At 41.4% G+C, this 17,049-nt stretch overlaps 1 protein-coding gene across 3 annotated transcripts in view; it reads left to right on the forward strand.

Annotated features, from left to right (window-relative positions):
- The first annotated feature begins 930 nt into the window (after nucleotides 1-930).
- RALBP1 (ralA binding protein 1) overlaps nucleotides 931-17,049 on the forward strand; it is a 32,759-nt gene continuing 16,640 nt past the window's right edge. Inside the window, exons 1-2 of one of the 3 annotated variants that reach the window (XM_021525167.2) lie at nucleotides 1,002-1,018; nucleotides 2,975-3,064. The gene's annotated coding sequence lies outside the window, so the exon portion shown is untranslated. Of the gene's footprint in view, nucleotides 1,019-2,787; nucleotides 3,065-17,049 lie in introns of those variants that run through there. The other 2 variants (XM_021525166.3, XM_077784332.1) reach the window with 2 other exon arrangements.

Consider the following 17,049-nt stretch of genomic DNA (forward strand, 5'->3'; position numbering starts at 1 on the left):
CTTGAATATCTCCAGCAAGGGAGACCCCACAACCTCTCTGGGAAATCTGTTCCAGTGCATGGTCACCTGCACAGTGAAGTTCTTCCACATATCCAAGTGGAACTTCCTGTGAATCAGTTTCTGCCTGTTGCCTCTTAACCTATTGCTTGACACCACTGCAAAGAGCCTGGCTCCATCCTCTTGGCATCCTCCCTCCTTCAAATACTTATATACGTTGAAGAGGTCCCCTCCCAGTTGTCTCTTCCCAAGGCTGAACAGGTCCACCTCCCTCCGTCTTCCCTCATAATAGAGATGCTCCAGTGCCTTAATTATCTTTGCTGCCCTCCACTGGCTCTGCTCCAGGAGCTCCATGTCTCTCTTGTACTGAGGAGCCCAAACCTGGGCACAGCACTGCAGATGCGGCCCCACCAGTGCCGAACAGGGGGCAGGATCAGCTCCCCCGACCTGCTGGCAGCGCTCTTCCCGCTGCAGCCCAGGACATCCCTGGCGTTCGTGACCACAAGGGCCCTGAGCGCATGGCTCAGGGGCGCTTGCGTTCCTTGTGTTCCCAGAGGACTGATGCACCTGCTGGCTGCCGGCTCCCGGCGGCTGCTGAGGGGGCTTCGCACACGTATCCCGCCGGAGTCTCCTCAAGCAGCCGGACCCCGCGGAGCTTCAACAGCGATGCGGGGCAGCGGAGCTGGAACTCCCTCGCAGCGCGCTGGCCGCTGGGAGTTGTAGTGCGGCGGCCAGCAGCAACCTGGAGTGCCCTTGCCGGCAGCGTTCCCAGTGGGAACTACAACTCCCGTCGTGCTCCGCGCGCGGGGAGCCCAGTCCCGCCCGCCCCACCTCCCCGCCCTCGCGGCCGCGCGGAGCGAGGCAGCGGCGCGTGCGCGGTGGCGTGAGCTCGCGCCGCTCCCCGCCCGTCCCTGCGAGCGCCGGGCGGCGGCGGCGGCGGGATGGGGCGCGAGGCGGGGCGTGCCCGCCGCGCGTGAGGCCGAGCCGGAGCCGCTGCGCGGGCGAGCGGGACCCCCCGACGGTCAGTGCGGGGGCGCGGGGGGCGGCCGGCCCGGCCCGACGCGCCGGTGAGGGCCGCGGGGCCGTCCGGGGCCCGGGCGGGCGGGGGCGGAGGGAGGGGGGCGCCTACAACGGGCGGCGCGAGCCGCCACCGCCCCGCGGCTGCCGGTGGGGGAGGGGCCGGCGCGGCCGCTCGGCGGGAGGGGCGGGGCTGCCGGCGGCCACGCCCACCGCCCCGCTGGCGGCGCTCCCCTCCCTGCGCCGCCGCCTCCCCTGCTCCTCCATCGCGCTCCTTCCTTTCCTGGCTGTTTACCTTCCCTTGCTTTCCTCCCTCCGCTCCGCTCCCCGCGCTGTCCCTCCTGCCCTAACGGGGGCAGGCGCCGGGCACCTTGTGCGCCCTGTTTCCGTAGGCGGCTGCTCCCTTTGGATCGTGCGGGGCTCGTTGCAGCTCAGTCTGGGCTGTGGGTTGGCTCTCAGCAAGGTCGTCTTTCGTTGGGTTTTTTTGGGTTTTTTCTTTTTTTTTTTTTTTTTGTGGGGAGGGAGAGGTCAGGGATTTTTATTCTTTTACCTTCGCCTAGAAGTCTTATCTTAAAACCCAGAAAACTTACTGTTATTGTAATTTTTCTGCATCTAGTGTGATTAGCTGGTTCTAAGAATGTCGTGTTTCATACCTGATAATGTTGCTCAGAAAGTGTGTGTTACTGTTCATCATAGAATCACAGAATGGTTTGGAAGGGACCTCAGAGACCATCTAGTTCCAACCCTTCTGCCGTGAGCAGAGACACCTTTCACTAGACCAGGCTGCTCAGAGCCCCATCCCAGATGGCCTTGAACACTTCCAAGGATATGTTAGTGGGTTATATATGAGCAAATACATCTTTTTTTAAGTGCTAACAGATGTTCAAACAGGTGACAAAGAAAATACCAGCAATCCACATTGAACGTATCTGTTCATGACAGTGGTGTGGATTTCCTCCACCCCAGTGTCCCTGAGGTTAATGATAATTGTTGATAGAAAATAGTAATTTTTAAAAAAACAGGCTAAGGCCTTTTTACTTGTTACATAAACCAGGGTGATTTGTGCAAGTCCCTTGTTTCAGCACAGCAAAACAGCCCTAACTGTGCCCTTAAACAGGTTTCTGATCTGGAAACAGGTTGATGTGCTTACCATGAGTGTTCTGCATTGCCATAACCCACCCTGTCAGGAATGATGTTAAGGCTTCATTGGATATGATGCAGAACAGTAATGGATGTAAATTTATTAATCAGCTTACAGGAAAATGGCAGAGGGATCCCTTAGATCCCTTAGATTTGGGTTTTGATTGAGTGTTGTGTACAGCTGGTGGTGAATGGTGCTGTGCTTCAGTTCATTTCAGCGCAGTCTGGGTATAATCCCTACAGTCAGTGTGACAAGCTCTTGGGGGGCACTTTTCCACAGAGAAATAAAGTGGAAATAAAAAAACCAAAACCCTTCCAGACTGTTGTAGTTTTGAGCATTTAGTACTTCTAGGTGTGTGAAATTTATTAACCCTTTTGCTGTAATGTTCTAGCTAACTACAGCAAGAATAGAGTGTCTGTTACGTTGAAGTAGGGAACTTTACATTCCCTGTCCTATGGGTCTTATTTCTAGCTTGGAGAAAATAAATTTTCTTTAGTCTTCCCACATCTGAAATGGAGCATAGGAATAGCTGCCTTAAAATCTTAATACTCCACGCACAACTTCAACATTGTTCTTAGTTAAGGTGTATTCAGGAGTAGGAGGGCATACTTTGTAGTTTGAATTGGTGGGGCTTTTCCCCAAAGTAAGGATTTCCCAGTGAAACCGCTGGTGTGATTGTAGTTATGTGAGAAAGAAAGTTCTTTTTCTGTAGGGCAGATTATTTCCATTTCTATATGGGCATGTCTGCACTGGAGTATGTTGTCCTGGAATTGTAATAACCGTGTTCCTGCTTTGGAGCTGTGTGTCTTGGTTCTGCAGATGTCCTTAAAGCAAAACTGACATGCACAAGCGCTGCATCTAACTCTTTGGGGTTCTCATCTCCACTGTGTCCTTCAGGCACCCTTCCCAGTAAGTTTTAGCTGTATTTTCTTACAGAAAAGGTTTGCATGTTTCCTGAATAAACACTGCTGTTTCTTATGGGCAGGTTTTAGACTGATGTGGAAGATGTTGCTGTTCAGCAATAAATACCACCAAATGCTAATTTATTTTCCTTCTGTAAAGCTTGATGTCATGTGGTTAGCCTCAGAATGCTAAAATATAGTATGATATTTACCTTCAGTTTATAGTGGTATAATGTAGCATAATCTACCAAGCTTATCTCTGAACTAATGTGTTGAATCAGTGAATGATTGGCTACTCTTACAACTAGTCATGGTTTGCTATGTGCATGGTTTGCTATCCTTCGTCAACTCCTGCTGTTCCCCAGTGCCTCATGGATCATAGTTTTCAAATTGCTGCTAAAAAAAAAAAAAAAATATATCAAATGGGCCCATAGTTGGGCTGGAAGCACCTTATGGAGTAGGAAGTTTTAGTTTGGCTGCGTCCGCAGAAGTGGTGGTGTTGAAGGGTGACTGCTGTGCAGATAAGGTTTACATCTTCTGCCTGCCATGGCCAAAACCAGAAGCATAAGGATGCAGGCTGAGTTTAGAGAAAGGACTGGTATGACTCCCTTCCTGTCCATACTTACCCTTCTCATCCCAGCCATCCCTCACCTTTTGGGCATGACATCAGGGAATACAAACTCAGTTGAAGGTGTGGAGGTACAGAAGGGTGAAACAGATTTTGATGGTGGCAGCAAGAGCAAGTCTGCAAAGCTTAATAGCAGCAGGGATCCAGTGCTCCCTGCTTCCAGTTTTTCTTTAGGCTGCAGTAAAAACTGGGGAATGACTGTTTACTTGGGGCAGCTGCTGCGAAGTGGAGGATTTATATGGTATTACCCAAGTAAGGAGTGGTGATCCAGTAAGTTGGCTCATGCAGTAAATTGGCTCAAATATGTCCAAGGAGTTTCTAGTTTGTTCTGTCCTGTTACTAGCGGATAATGTACTAGGAAAAAAATGTATTTAGGTTTCATCAGTAAAGTGCTGTGACAATTTTGAACTAGTAGGGAAGAATTTGTGAAAAAGATAAATATGAGCTACAGTGACTTCAGTGGATAATAAGAAGGTAAAAACAACACTTAATACCTGAACAAAGTATGTCTGACCAAAAATATATGGAATGTGTAACTGGGTCCTTAGTGATTTTTATTATTAACTGTGCATTAAAAAAACACAGAATCTATTTTTCTTATCTAATGATGAATTCCACGTATACATCAGAGACAGAGATCTGCAAATTCAAAGCCATGAGATCACAGCATTTAGAGCAATCAGTTCACCACCTACAAGCAGTATTTCCTTTGATAACTAATTAAGGTGTATTTAAATAGAGAACATGAATTGATTTTTTTTCCTTGTCTAGTTCCTGTGATGCTTAGTAAACAAAGGTACAGATAATGAAGATGTCCTAGTTTCTTCCAGAAGCAGCTTGGTGTAGGATCCTGACTAAAAAATAGCAACTAATTATTTACTAAACACATAATTTTATAATAATAAAGAAAAAGTGCTTACCAGATGCTAAAACAGTAATAATATAAATCAGTAGGTACAGCAAATTGTTAATGTGTGTTAATAGTATTTTGATATTTAGCCCAGTTTAAAAAAATATTTACAGAGAAAATGTTTTAAATAAGCAAATTTAGTATTGTTTTCTACAGAAATAGGAAATAATGCAGAATAAAATAATGCAATTATTCTGATACAATAGTAATAATTGTAGAATGTGATGTAAGTCAATTTAATTGTTAATACCTTGCTGTCTGTCCATTTGTTGTAAGGGCTAGGAAGGTAGGCAGAAATACAGACCTTACGCAATCAATGCAAAGAGAAAATGTATTTAAAAAAAGGATTATGATCCTTGGTGGTACACATTAATTTATGATACAACCTTGTAGGTGATCCCTGCCTTGCTTGTGTCCAGGCTCTGTCTTCCCTGGAGGAAGCAGGGAGTGGTTAATGATTCTTGCTGGCTGCAGCCCGACAGGAGTGCAGTGCTGGGGCAGACCCCGTGTGAAGGTGCACAGATGCCCTGTTTTGGCTGCTGGGGCTATCCTTTTTCATAGGAATATTTCCACCCTTCAGTGCAGTGGAGGGGTCAGCTTCCCAAACAGTAGGAGCAGATTCCTCATATCCACTCTGCTGTCTTTATTCTCTTCCTCACCCACAAAGAACAGAGCTTTTTTAGACTGGCTATTCTGGTCTCTGGAGGCACACAAGGAACGCAAGGGATGAGTGATGGCTGTTTGCATGAGGTGGGAGCGGCCAGATGGTTGCTAGAGAGGAAGAAAGAGGAGTGAGTGCTGGGTGGTAAGGTTTGACATTCCAAATCAGAATGCAGGTTTAGACCAAACTGAAATTTATTTTAAGGAAAATAAATTTAGTTTCATGTTGTTTTGCACATTTCTTAGCAGTGACTAATTCTTGAGTCAATTCCAGTAGTTATGTATAGATAAAATGTATTTTTGTACATTTTGGTCCTCTCTAGTATGAAAAATGCACGGGTTTCTGTTATCTAGGTGAATGCAGCTTGTGAGGTTTTCTTCCTGTTTCACAGTTCAGTAGGATCTCTGGACTTTTCCTGGTACTAAAGGACAGGACATCTGGCAGAAAGGAGCTCTTGGAACTGATCACAGAACTCTACTACCAGAGCTCGAAGGATGACTTTTGAAAACGCAATATATTATGATAATTGTTAACTTGACACTAGTGGAAAAAAGGATATCACAGTGGCAAAAATTGCAGCTTCTCTTTCTCATAAAAAAATAAGTATGAAAATGTCAAGGGTATTACTTCTCTTTAAAATCATATCTAACTTGTAAAATAGGACTTACACCTATGAGTTTGAAGCTATAATTTAAGGTTTATCCTCTAATGGCTTTTGTGAAATTTAACATTTAGCTTACCCTTGTGGTGAAGCTTGTTGCTACTTTAACATTTCTAGCCTGCCCTGGTGTGTTTTGTAAATACAAGGATCAGCAGTCAGGTGCAGATTTTTTCTGGATGTTGCCATGAAAATAAATTTTCAGTGAGTTTTATTAGCATGAATTAAATTGAGTACTAAATGTAAATTCTAGTGCTAAACATGCCAGCAATTAAACTCTCTCATTTCATGGTAGTAGTAGTGGTTTTCTACCATGAATACTATGGAAATTCATAATTCTCTGGTATTGTTTTCCTATATCCAATATACTGCTTTCACATACTTAATACTGAGTGTATTAATGTAGTGTATAATTACTGATAAAAGATAATTAAACTGACAGATATTTTAGTGTATCTACTCCAGTAGATTTTAATATTGTGAACCAAATACTGTATGTAAAAGTGTAATGCTAATCTGTACCAAACCCAAAATAACTTTTTTTTTAAAAACTGGATTCAAAGAAGAGTGTAATTTCCTTTTCTGAGTTTCAATTGTGGTGGCTTCAAAGGAGGTACTATGCTTTTAAGATAGCCTAAAGACCTTTTTATATTTTATGTGATATTTTTAATTGTTTGAATGGACTAAAACCTTGGGGGAAAAATACCAAGTGATTGAATAGATTTACCCAGAAATTCCTTGGATTATTTCAATCCAGTGGTTTTATCTTTTCTTGTTCTTTAGGTGTTTTAATCTTGACAAATTCTCTAAGCTTTCTCCATGCTGGCCACTTACTAATTCTAGATGCAGAGATCTTTCACAAGTCATGCTTCTGTAGTTTTCATCCTGAAATTTGGGGTTGCAGTTCTCCAAAATTCATGCAGTGTGTACCACTGGTGAGCAGATGCATTTTAAGCAGTCAGGTTTTCAAACATCATTGGAGGAAACAAATTCATCTTTCCAGCTGAAAGAGGAAGTGATGAACCTGTGGAGTTCTTTGCTGGTTCAGTGTACTGGTGTGCCTGATACACTAGGATGTATATTTAAATGCTTGTTCCTTCACAAAGATAAATAATAACTAATTTTCTGGCAATGGCTTTTACAGACGTAACTTTTGTATATGCCAGAACCGGTATACACCTCCAAAAAAAGCAGTGATGAAGGCACATCAGTTTTACCTACATCATTCATTTTCTGTGGTGCAATTTTATGATATTTTATTTGGTCTATGATTGAATTTCTTTGCAGTTTTCTATGGGCTTCTTTTGGTTGCTTGTTTTTGATAAATCCTTTAGGAAGAAAGGTTTTAATGTTATTTCAGTCAAACTTCAAAGACATCTAAAAGATATATAAACATGTAAAAGAAGTTTGCAGTTAGTGTGTATGATTAGTACAGTCAGTTGTTTGTGGACATTTTGACAAGTGAGTTTATAACATTTGGTTGGTTTTAGTACTTATGTGCAAGGATTTCACCACTCTTAAGATTGCCTTACAATGATGGAGACAGTTCTTTTGAGGGATGGATAGAACAAAGGCCATCTTTGGTCTTTTGTATATTTTTACTTCCATTAAACTATCTGGTCTAATTTTAATTAAAGCAGCATGACTTATGTTTCGACAAGGCAACACAACAGATTTGGGAATGGCAATCAGAACTTGTTTGGTCTTGTGCTATCAAATACCAAACTTTTCCTCTATCTCTGAAGCATACAGTATTTTTAGTGTTGTATGTTATTATTCAGTTAATTTTTATTATATTTGGCAGTAGGTTGAAAACATCAATCTTGAGGTATGGGGAGGGTTTTTTGTAATATTTTCAAGACATAGGATTGCTGAAAACTGCTGCAGTAGATGCTACAGACTGAGCTAAATGAAGCCTGTTTTAGAAAGTATATGTGAATTTAATTTTAAATTCTAAGGATGTTTATACATCTTTCTAGAAGGCAAGTATTTCATGTAAGCTTTCTTCTAAGGCTGACTAGGTAAATTGGCATAGAAGACAAGGCAAATGCTGTGAACTTGTGGGTCTTGCTGCTGTTCCAGTAATTGGCATTTTAGCGGATGACAGATTCCTGCTTTCTCTGCAGAGACCAGCAGCTGCCCCATGGTGGGTGGTGCCACACCTTGCCTTGCATGTATTTCTGAATGTTTTCTGTGTTCACATGCATGACATTTTGCAACATATCAGCCCTGGAGGTTATGATGTTAATCATAATTAATAATCTGCTGAACTTGTAAATATTAAAATTGACTTTGCCCTTGGGTGTTGAGTGAATCTGGGGCAGACATGAAAAACAGAACTTGTTAGTCCCGTCTCTACATATGGTACTGAAAAAAATAACTAAAAATTCATAGATTTGCTGAAAGGCTAAATCCTTCATGTGGTGTTGATGAAGAGTTGTCACTGGCATTAATGGGAATATGTCTAGGAAGAAGAGACGGTACAGCCCTACTCTTCTATGGAAACATAACATACCATGCTAAAAATAATTTATTTTTTAAATACATATAACATGAGTTTGAAAGACATTGACATCTATTCCTTCAGGTTCCTGCTGCAGACATACCATGGATCAGTAGAACAATTATTTTGTTGGCATGTCTTGAAACAGATCTCAAAATAAAACAAGCTACATCAGAATAAACCTTTTGGTGGGTAGAACTGAGTCAACAGTAAGGCTGTGCTAAAATCTGCTGTGCTGGAAGCACAGAAATATTACACATCAGTCCATTATTGTTAAGTTGGGAAAACATTTGTGTGCAGCCCAGTCTTTGCTTGATTTTACTCAAATTTGGCTTAATAAAGTAACCAGTGAAGGCTGATATCCAGGTCAATAGCTATTGATGTTAGCTTGATAATAAATAGGATTCTTAAGCCAAAAACAAAGGTGGTATACATAGATATCAAATAATCACTAAGAATAATCAGCTGATAAGATACAGTTATTAAATAATCACTAAAAATAAACAGTGTTTCTGGATCAAAGTCTTCTTTTACTTTTCCTTTCTGCTGTTATGGTAGAATGGATTTGATCTGAACCACCATAGTTCCATTGAATATTCACTAGAAGCTGAACATGTTTTGCCATTGTTGCACTGGAACATGCAGGGTTTTAAACATGAAAAGAATCATACATGGAAATTGATAATCTGTGTTATGTGTCACATTATGAAGAGATCCAAGCAAAGCTGTTCTTTACTTCCTCTTATGCTACAGAGTTGTCAGTTCAAGTGGCATCCTGTACTGATAGATCTTTTCATCTGTGTTCAATAGGTGGTGGCAAAAATGTAATGTAAAGCATAAAAAAGTTAATTTTCACAGTTCAAGGCCTAAAGGTTTGTGTGTTATTAATATACTTTCAGAAATGTCTTCTTTCTGGGTATGATAAGGCCATAGAATTGAGTATTCTTTGCCTTTGGTAAGGTGAACTGAATTGTTTGTACTGACTTCCCAGTTAAAGGATTATGAAGTGACTTCTGCAAAGTTAATGCTGTTTGAAAATTCTATGAATAAAATAATGATCACAGTTCACCCAGTTCAGTGAAGAAGCATGGTGCTTCTAGTTGATTTTGTTCTGTATCCAGTCTGAAAGATGATAGCTGAATGCTGGATTAAAAAGCCACACTATCTGGACTCAGTGTGCATGCAGCTCTCCATGCAGCACCCGTGCTCTGCTGTTCCTTCTGCGTGTTAAGCAGGTTTATGGAGTTGCCGGAGTGTGGCAAGGCTCTCTATGGCACTCTGTGTTTGAGGGTGGCAAACCAGCAGAAACACCAGTGAAGTGATGTTTGTAGAGGGGCACACACCAGTCCTGGCTTTGTTGTAATTGGCATGGGTACGAAAGATGATGGTGAGGCAGCAGCAGTGGCACCTGCCTGCACATGTCAGCTGAGTGTGTTCCCAAGAGTTCCACAGAGCCTGAACTCTACTGCTGGCAGGAGCCTCACAAAGCCTTACTGCCTCTCCGCTGCTGCTGTTGAATTTGCCAGGTGAATTACTGCTGTTACAGAAAGGCCAGTGCATTATAGTGCACATTTCTGGTGTGTGGGCATTCCCAGATTTGTTGCCACTGTTGAATCCAAAGCAAAGAGTCTTTGCTAATTGCTGTTTACTCTTGCCATTTCTAGTATTTTAGCATGTGTTAGCTCAGACACTCTTAAAAAAAAAAAAAGCCCCACAAAACCCAAAATTAAGAGTTTTTATAGGCTTAGTTGTTTTTTACTGGGTGTTGGAACTGAGTGTGTGGAGCTCTGGCCTCTCTGGAAAACTAGATTCTGTTCTCTGTTGTTTGATCTGTCACAGGTAGTCTGCAGATGCTGTTGAAAGAACAGCAGAAATGCTTAAAATTCCTGTGAAATATTTTATGCCGAATCCATTGGTTTTTCTTCTGCTTCATTTTGCATTTTTTACTCTGAATAGCACTTGCTTTTTAAACTGCATTTGTAGTACATTCAGCTCTACCAGTCATGGGTTTTTTGTTTTTTTCCCCCGAGTCCACTAATTGGCAGCTGTTCTCAAGCTGGCTGCATTCAGGTACTGGAGTGTGACTAAACAATGCTGTAGTTTAAATCTCTAATCAGGGGAATTTGTCATTAAATAGATCCAGTCCAGGAACTGATTAAAGTATAACAATTAGTGTTAATTTGCTGAATCATAATGTCTGTACAACCTGCTGCAGACCTTTGGGGACTAGACAACTCTTTGAAAGGCTTGTCAGAAAATGTGAATTGTAAAAATACTTGGATACAGTTCCAAGGGCAAACAAAACCTGTGCTGGTACTATGTTTATAGTGATTGTTAAGAGAGTAAACTGTATACCTTTTGTTGTGTTTTTCTGCCTCCCTCTTTTAAGTAGTAAAAGTAAAACTTTATGTTCTGTTAGTGGTGCTAGTGGAATTTGGAGAGGTGGACAAGAGAGAAGGGACAGGGTTGTCATACCAGAAAAGTTTCTAAGGCCAGTCTAAGCAATAGTGGGTATTATATATGTTGCACAGTGTGGCTCTTTCCAGAAGTATAGGAGGGTTCAATATGTCAGCAAGACAGTTGTGATATTCAAATCAACTCTCAGTAATTCAGCTCTTATCAAAAGCTAATATATTTTAATTTGCTCTGAAAAGTTTTGTTTCAGAGTCTGGTACTTCAATTTTTTTTCTTAAGCACTAACCAAATTCTTCAAACTATTTCTGAGAATTCAGCTAGCAAGAAAATACCTCTTTTCTATAATAATTAGTATTTTGGTAATGAGGCAAACCTTTTTAGTGCTATTTGTAATTTAGAAGGGAAACTTAAATTTGGCTGGAGAAGACCTCCCAGATTGCCTTGCTTATGAGTAGCCCGTAATTTGCAGAAGTTTTAATGAGAACTGAGTGTGGGAGAAATAAAAGGTGGTGAGGGAAACCTGGGAAACAGTGAGCAGCCAAGAGTGAGGTTAGATGAGACATTGGGTGTGGAGAACAGGAATGGCGAAACTGGGGTTGCACAGGTCTAGGTTGTAAACACCTGCTGGGAGGAAGAGGTTGTGAGATAGATGTGGTGCAGTCCTGACTGTGGAGGAACTGCACTGCAGGAAAGGAGATGAGGAAGCAAATGTGGAGAGCCTGGGGTGACTAAACCATGGAGTGGGAAACTAATGTACTGGGCTTGAGTACTGTTACTGGAGGTACTGGATTACTTTGTGCCGACAAGACCATGGGAACCAGGAGCAAGATTTGCTGGGGTTAAAAACAGAGAATCCTGAATAGCAGAGTAGCACATGGCCTGGAAGGTTGGAGAATGAGAAATTATTCTCAGGGTGGGCAGTAGCAGTTGCAGTGCAGGTGGCTGATCAGTCAAGATACTCTTGCAGAAGTCTAGTCTGTGTGCAGTGCCCATCTGCCTCGTGGTGCAGAGTTCAGGCCTTCTGCTTGTTACTTGAGAAAGCTGCCATGCAAAGCAATTAAACAGCTTGTTAGCTGGACAGTTATTTGCAAGAATGCCTCATATATTTGGTTGTGATCATAATTGCTTTGAAACTGCTTCCATGGCCATTGGTTCAGCTGGGGAAAGATGTGGGAGGACTTGCTGTGGTACCCTGGAAGGATGGAATGAGCCACATGGGGAAGGGGGGAAGCACATGTAGGGCATAGTTTGTGCAGGGCTTCGGTTGTTACCGTGTGACAAAGATCTGTGCCCAAACTTTTCTTGTAGACTGCTTGCTTTGAAGAGGTAGTGGGATATAAATTGTCACAGCCTGCCTCTCCAGGGGAGTAGGATGTTTCAGCAAAATAGCAATGTGATGGTATAGCCAGTGCCGAGGCAGCATCATGGAACAGGGTCTTTTCCTACACAGTTCTGGTCCATCTCTTTTCAATGTGCTCTCTTCTGGAGAAAAACATTTAACCATCCATCCCCTTCCAGAGATTCAAGTTTTTGTTTTTCCCAAAATGTGTGTCTTGGAAACAGCCTGTGAATTGCATCCTGATGGAGCTCTACAGAATTTTGTAGGCTAGGGGCTTTAATACTGTTTTCCCTGAAGTGAACCGAATTGGAAAGCACATGCTTTCACATATCTGGAGATGTTATCTTCATGTGATTGCAAGACTTTATCATAATGGGATTGGAAACCTTGGTTTTGATATTTCTAAAATGCCTAGGGTATTACTTAATTTTTTATTTTAAGGCTGGCTCCCTACTGATTAGATTATTGAAGAACTGGAATACCCTCAATAATAGGGAGTGTTCTGGATACAGCTGCATATTCTAAATGTGAGCTGGCTCCTCCAAGAGCCCACTCAGATATGGATGTGGTCTGTAGCACACTGATTGCTGAGAGCTAAGTAGTTTTGTCTGTTTATATATCACTCCTGAGCTGGAATGGACTCTCGGAGCCAAACTTGAAATGCCGTGGATGGTGCTGTAACTGGCAGACTTTATCCATCTATAGGTAAATGAGAGACCACACAAAAGCTAGTTTTGTTACTCTTAGAGGTCTTCTGATGCTAGCATTATTTGAAAAATGTACAGCTTGCTCCTGTGTGACTTCAACTGTATGATTATACACCTGCCTTTCAAGTAAATTTTCCAACATTCTCATGGCATCACATATCCTGTAAACTAATCTGAGGTGGAGAAGCTGAATTCTGCTAAACAATTTGTATTTTATTCTTTTTATCAGAAAAATTCTGTGAAGTCCCTTCTTGATGCTTTCATTTTTGCCAATTGTAAAGAGTGTGTGACTCACAGGGGAATTACTTAATGCTGCATTTGTGTGATTACTTGTGACTTGTGAAATTTTAAACTTGCTTTGCCTGTCTACACGAAGTACTTCCCTGTTCCTTCTTCTTTCGTGGCTGTGTTGCCTTATTAAAGAAGAGAAAAGGCACTGATTTTATACCTGGTCGTTGCTTATTAAATGAAACAGACTGAAACGCTGCCATGCAGTCAAATGTCAAAATTACGTCAGAGGCCATCTAAGAAGTGTTCAAATGGAAACAGTGATTTGTATTAAGCTTTTCAGTATGTTGTAAAAAATGCAATAGATACAGAACTTAGGTGTGATACAGACCTTGTATACTCTTAGTAAATAAATTCTAATTTGATCTTCTTATCATCTTATTCAAAAGTTTCAACAGTTATATGAGTTCCACTCATGGTTTCTGAAGTGTTTTGACATACTTAGCCCACAAGTTTTTGTTATTCTTATGGTTCATTGCTTTCCAAAATTGAGCTGTGTTTGTTACTATGATATTTTTGTCCAAAAATTGTGTGCCTCATTTCTGCAAGAATCAGGTCCTTCACCCATATACAGATATTTTGGACTGAAGGTCTGTTGTCAGTGGAATGAGTTACTGCTGTGCTCACTGTCTTGCTTTTGGATAATTGAGATAGAGCAGTGAGTGTCCTCATTCTGTCTCCATCCTTTGATTAGTGACTTCTTGGGACTATTTTCAATGTAACACCCGGGTATTCAGGTGTCTGTTTGTGGCAAAATGGAGTGACCTGGGGACACCCACTGTGCTTCAGATGTGGTCTTGCATAATACTTGTTGCAGAAAAAATCCACATCCTTCATTCCACCCAGAAGCTTTACAAAATAACATCTGTGCATGCAATCACCTGCTCTAATTTGCTTCTGCTGTTGCAATTGGTTACAAAGCACAAATTCACAGTACAGACTCAGTGCAAAACAGAAATAATGGAGCCTTCTGTACTGAATGAAAGAACTGTGAATTTGGTCTTTCAGACTGTGCCTCTCCTTAATGTGTTCATACCGATTTAGATGATACACTGTTGAAAGTGAGATCTATTAAAGCTGGCTGTCAAGTCTCTGTCTTCCCTTTTATATGGTTTTGCCAAACCTCGTCTTTACTTACTAAATATGCAGCTCACACTGAATTTTTTAGGAAAGAGTTCAATTATTTTCAAAAATGAGGCTTGAAAAACCACATTATTTTGCCTGTGCAGGTATCTTCCTTCCTTTCCCCAACCCACTTTCCCGTGCTTAGTCTATGGTCTAGAAAGGTGGTGGTAGCATGATGGCTAGGAGATTTTGTGATAATGGTATACCTTCTTTCCATGTTTAAAATCTCCTAGAATTTAGTCTTTCCTTGGGGGATAGAGGAAAGGTCACTATTCTGTCCATTTTCAGTGAAGTCTTCTATTTTACATCCAGTTATTCTGAAGGCTCGACTCAGTGTTGAACAGGAAGGTGGTTCATGAAACTGCATTTTCAGAGTACTGAAAAAGTAGCTGGGTCTAAGAAGGTGCTTGAACTGCGAGAAGCTCTCTGATCCTGTCATGTAACAGCATTTGTGGCTCCTGTGGAAGAAGAGTCAAATGTCAAGTGAAGGAGAAGTGGTGGGAGTCAAGGAGCCTGCTGTTGGCAGGGGGGTAAGGAAGGGTCTTATGATACTGGGGAGAGACTGAGAGCCAGTGGGAGAAATGGGGACAAGGTAAAAGGATGAGGTACATAATCATGAGGAAAAAAAACAGCAGCAGAGAACATCCAGGAAGAAGTGGGAACTGGTAATTAATCAGATAGAAGAAACAGTGGAGGAAGAAGAGAGCGAGCTTTATCTGCAAGTAAGTGGTGTGCAGCAGGAAAGTAGGAACTGCCCAAATAAAAAACAAGATGAGGGAAAGTTGAAAGCTTGAGTCATAGAGACCAACGCAGATGAAGATCAGATTGTCTGTGATACACTGAGGGTGAAACAGAGTGGTAAGTCAAAACAAGAGCTATGTGAGTACTGACACTTGGTGGTAAAGAAATCAAAGCTTTAAGTTATAAATACTAAGAAATAACTGAAATCCGAGGAGATGAAGCTCTGTGTGCGGCATGACAAAACAAAGGTGCCCAAAGAGGAGGTTGCACTCCTGTCATCGTGGTTCTGCTGCTTCTCTGCTTTTCATTGTTAGTGCTTCTTGAGCTCTTCCACAAGCCAGCTCAGCAGCAGAAGCTTGTTGGAGCACCTAGCAACTTGAATCATCTCAAAAGGAGCAAACTGCTGCAATTGGAGGCAGAGGAGAGTTAATGGGGGAAGTAGTGTGACCTTCCTCATGTGGCAGCAGTGAGTTATTGAATCTCCTGGCACGTGAGAACTGCACGGGTGAAGAGAAGCAGTTTGAGGGAAGGGACCTGCTGCACAGGGGCGGCAGGACTGAAGCAGTAAGAGATTGGGAAGAAAAAGTCTGAGAGGGAGAAGTTGGCTGAAGAGCAAGCCTGTTAGAAATGTTCCTTCCCAAAATGCCTAAAAAGTCCCTGATTTTTTCAGTCTTTTATTGCTGTCAGAAGAAAATTGTAAAAGCCAAAAGAATGTAGAGATTTATCATCACATTATTAAAGTGGAAGAGTTTTTTTTCATTAGGCTTAAAAGCTCTCTTCTGCTGATAGGTCTTGATATAATTTGAGCATCATAGAATTTCTCCCTTATTTAAAGGCCTAGGAAATGATGCATCTAGGAAAGTAATGCTTTTTCTGAAGCTAAAGAAAATAAAAGAAATAAAATAAAAATAAAGAAATAAGAAGCATAAGTACAGTCTTAATTTGTTGCATTTGGAAATACACCCCATTTTCTTAATTTTTAGCCAGTGCCTCTGCTTTAGCTAGAATAAGGAATGAACAGTATTAAATAAAGATTTCATTAATATTTTCTCATCATAATTCTGTGTCTTACCATATTCTATTCAAATTCTGATCTGAGTAACTGGCAATTTCCATAAGCACTCTGAGTGATCTCCTGTAGGGAGATACTGTTGCATACATAGTGTAAAATTTCACTCTGCTCTGCATACAGAGAGCTGAAATATGAGAATTTAAAAAAAAAAATTAAAATGCCAAGCCCCCAAAAAGTGAACAAACCACCCTCCCCAAAACCCACTTAGCTGGACTATAATTATTAACACCATGTCATATTTTTTCTGTATGCTACCAATCTGTAAATAAAAGCCCAGGAGTTGAGTGATACTGCTGAAGAGTGTTGTGGAATGTGTCCTTTGTGACCATTTAGACACAAGGGGCCAAATCCAGCCAAGTGGACTCTGGAGGTGTGGTGTCCCATACAGCATATCCATTCTGTGGAATTTCTGAAGTTTATCTGTGCTAGGAAGAGATTTTTCTTATGAGTTCCACTGCTGAGAATTTGTGTGTTGGCTTCCTTTAGCAGTTTTTGTATAAGCTTTTATTTGGCCATAACTCCCAAGCAAACAATGTACCAGCATCTGGGTGCAGATGACCTGATACAGCCTCCTCAGAGAGGAAATTGTTGTATACCAGAAAAGCATAATCATTATTTTTTTACCTTATTTAATTTGCAGTAGCATAATTAAGAGATGGATTTGTTTTTGCTGTATTTATTTTATTTCCCTGCTTTATTGCAACAGGCTGGGCGAGTTCTTATTTGCATCTATAAAATATGCTTGGGAAAGAAGAAAATGATCTTTGCCTTAAGGGCAGTGCTCACAAACTGGTTCTGAGCTTCCAGGCAAATCTATCTGATGTCAAAAAAATTTAAAGTTAGCAATCTAACTTGTAATAAATTCTACCAGTCAGTATGCAAGCTGCCTATGAATTTTGTAAGAGTTATTTCAACAGTTAAAATATTCAGATACTTAATATATAT

Source organism: Lonchura striata, chromosome 1 (genome assembly GCF_046129695.1).
Source record: "Lonchura striata isolate bLonStr1 chromosome 1, bLonStr1.mat, whole genome shotgun sequence".
Lineage (NCBI taxonomy): Eukaryota > Metazoa > Chordata > Aves > Passeriformes > Estrildidae > Lonchura > Lonchura striata.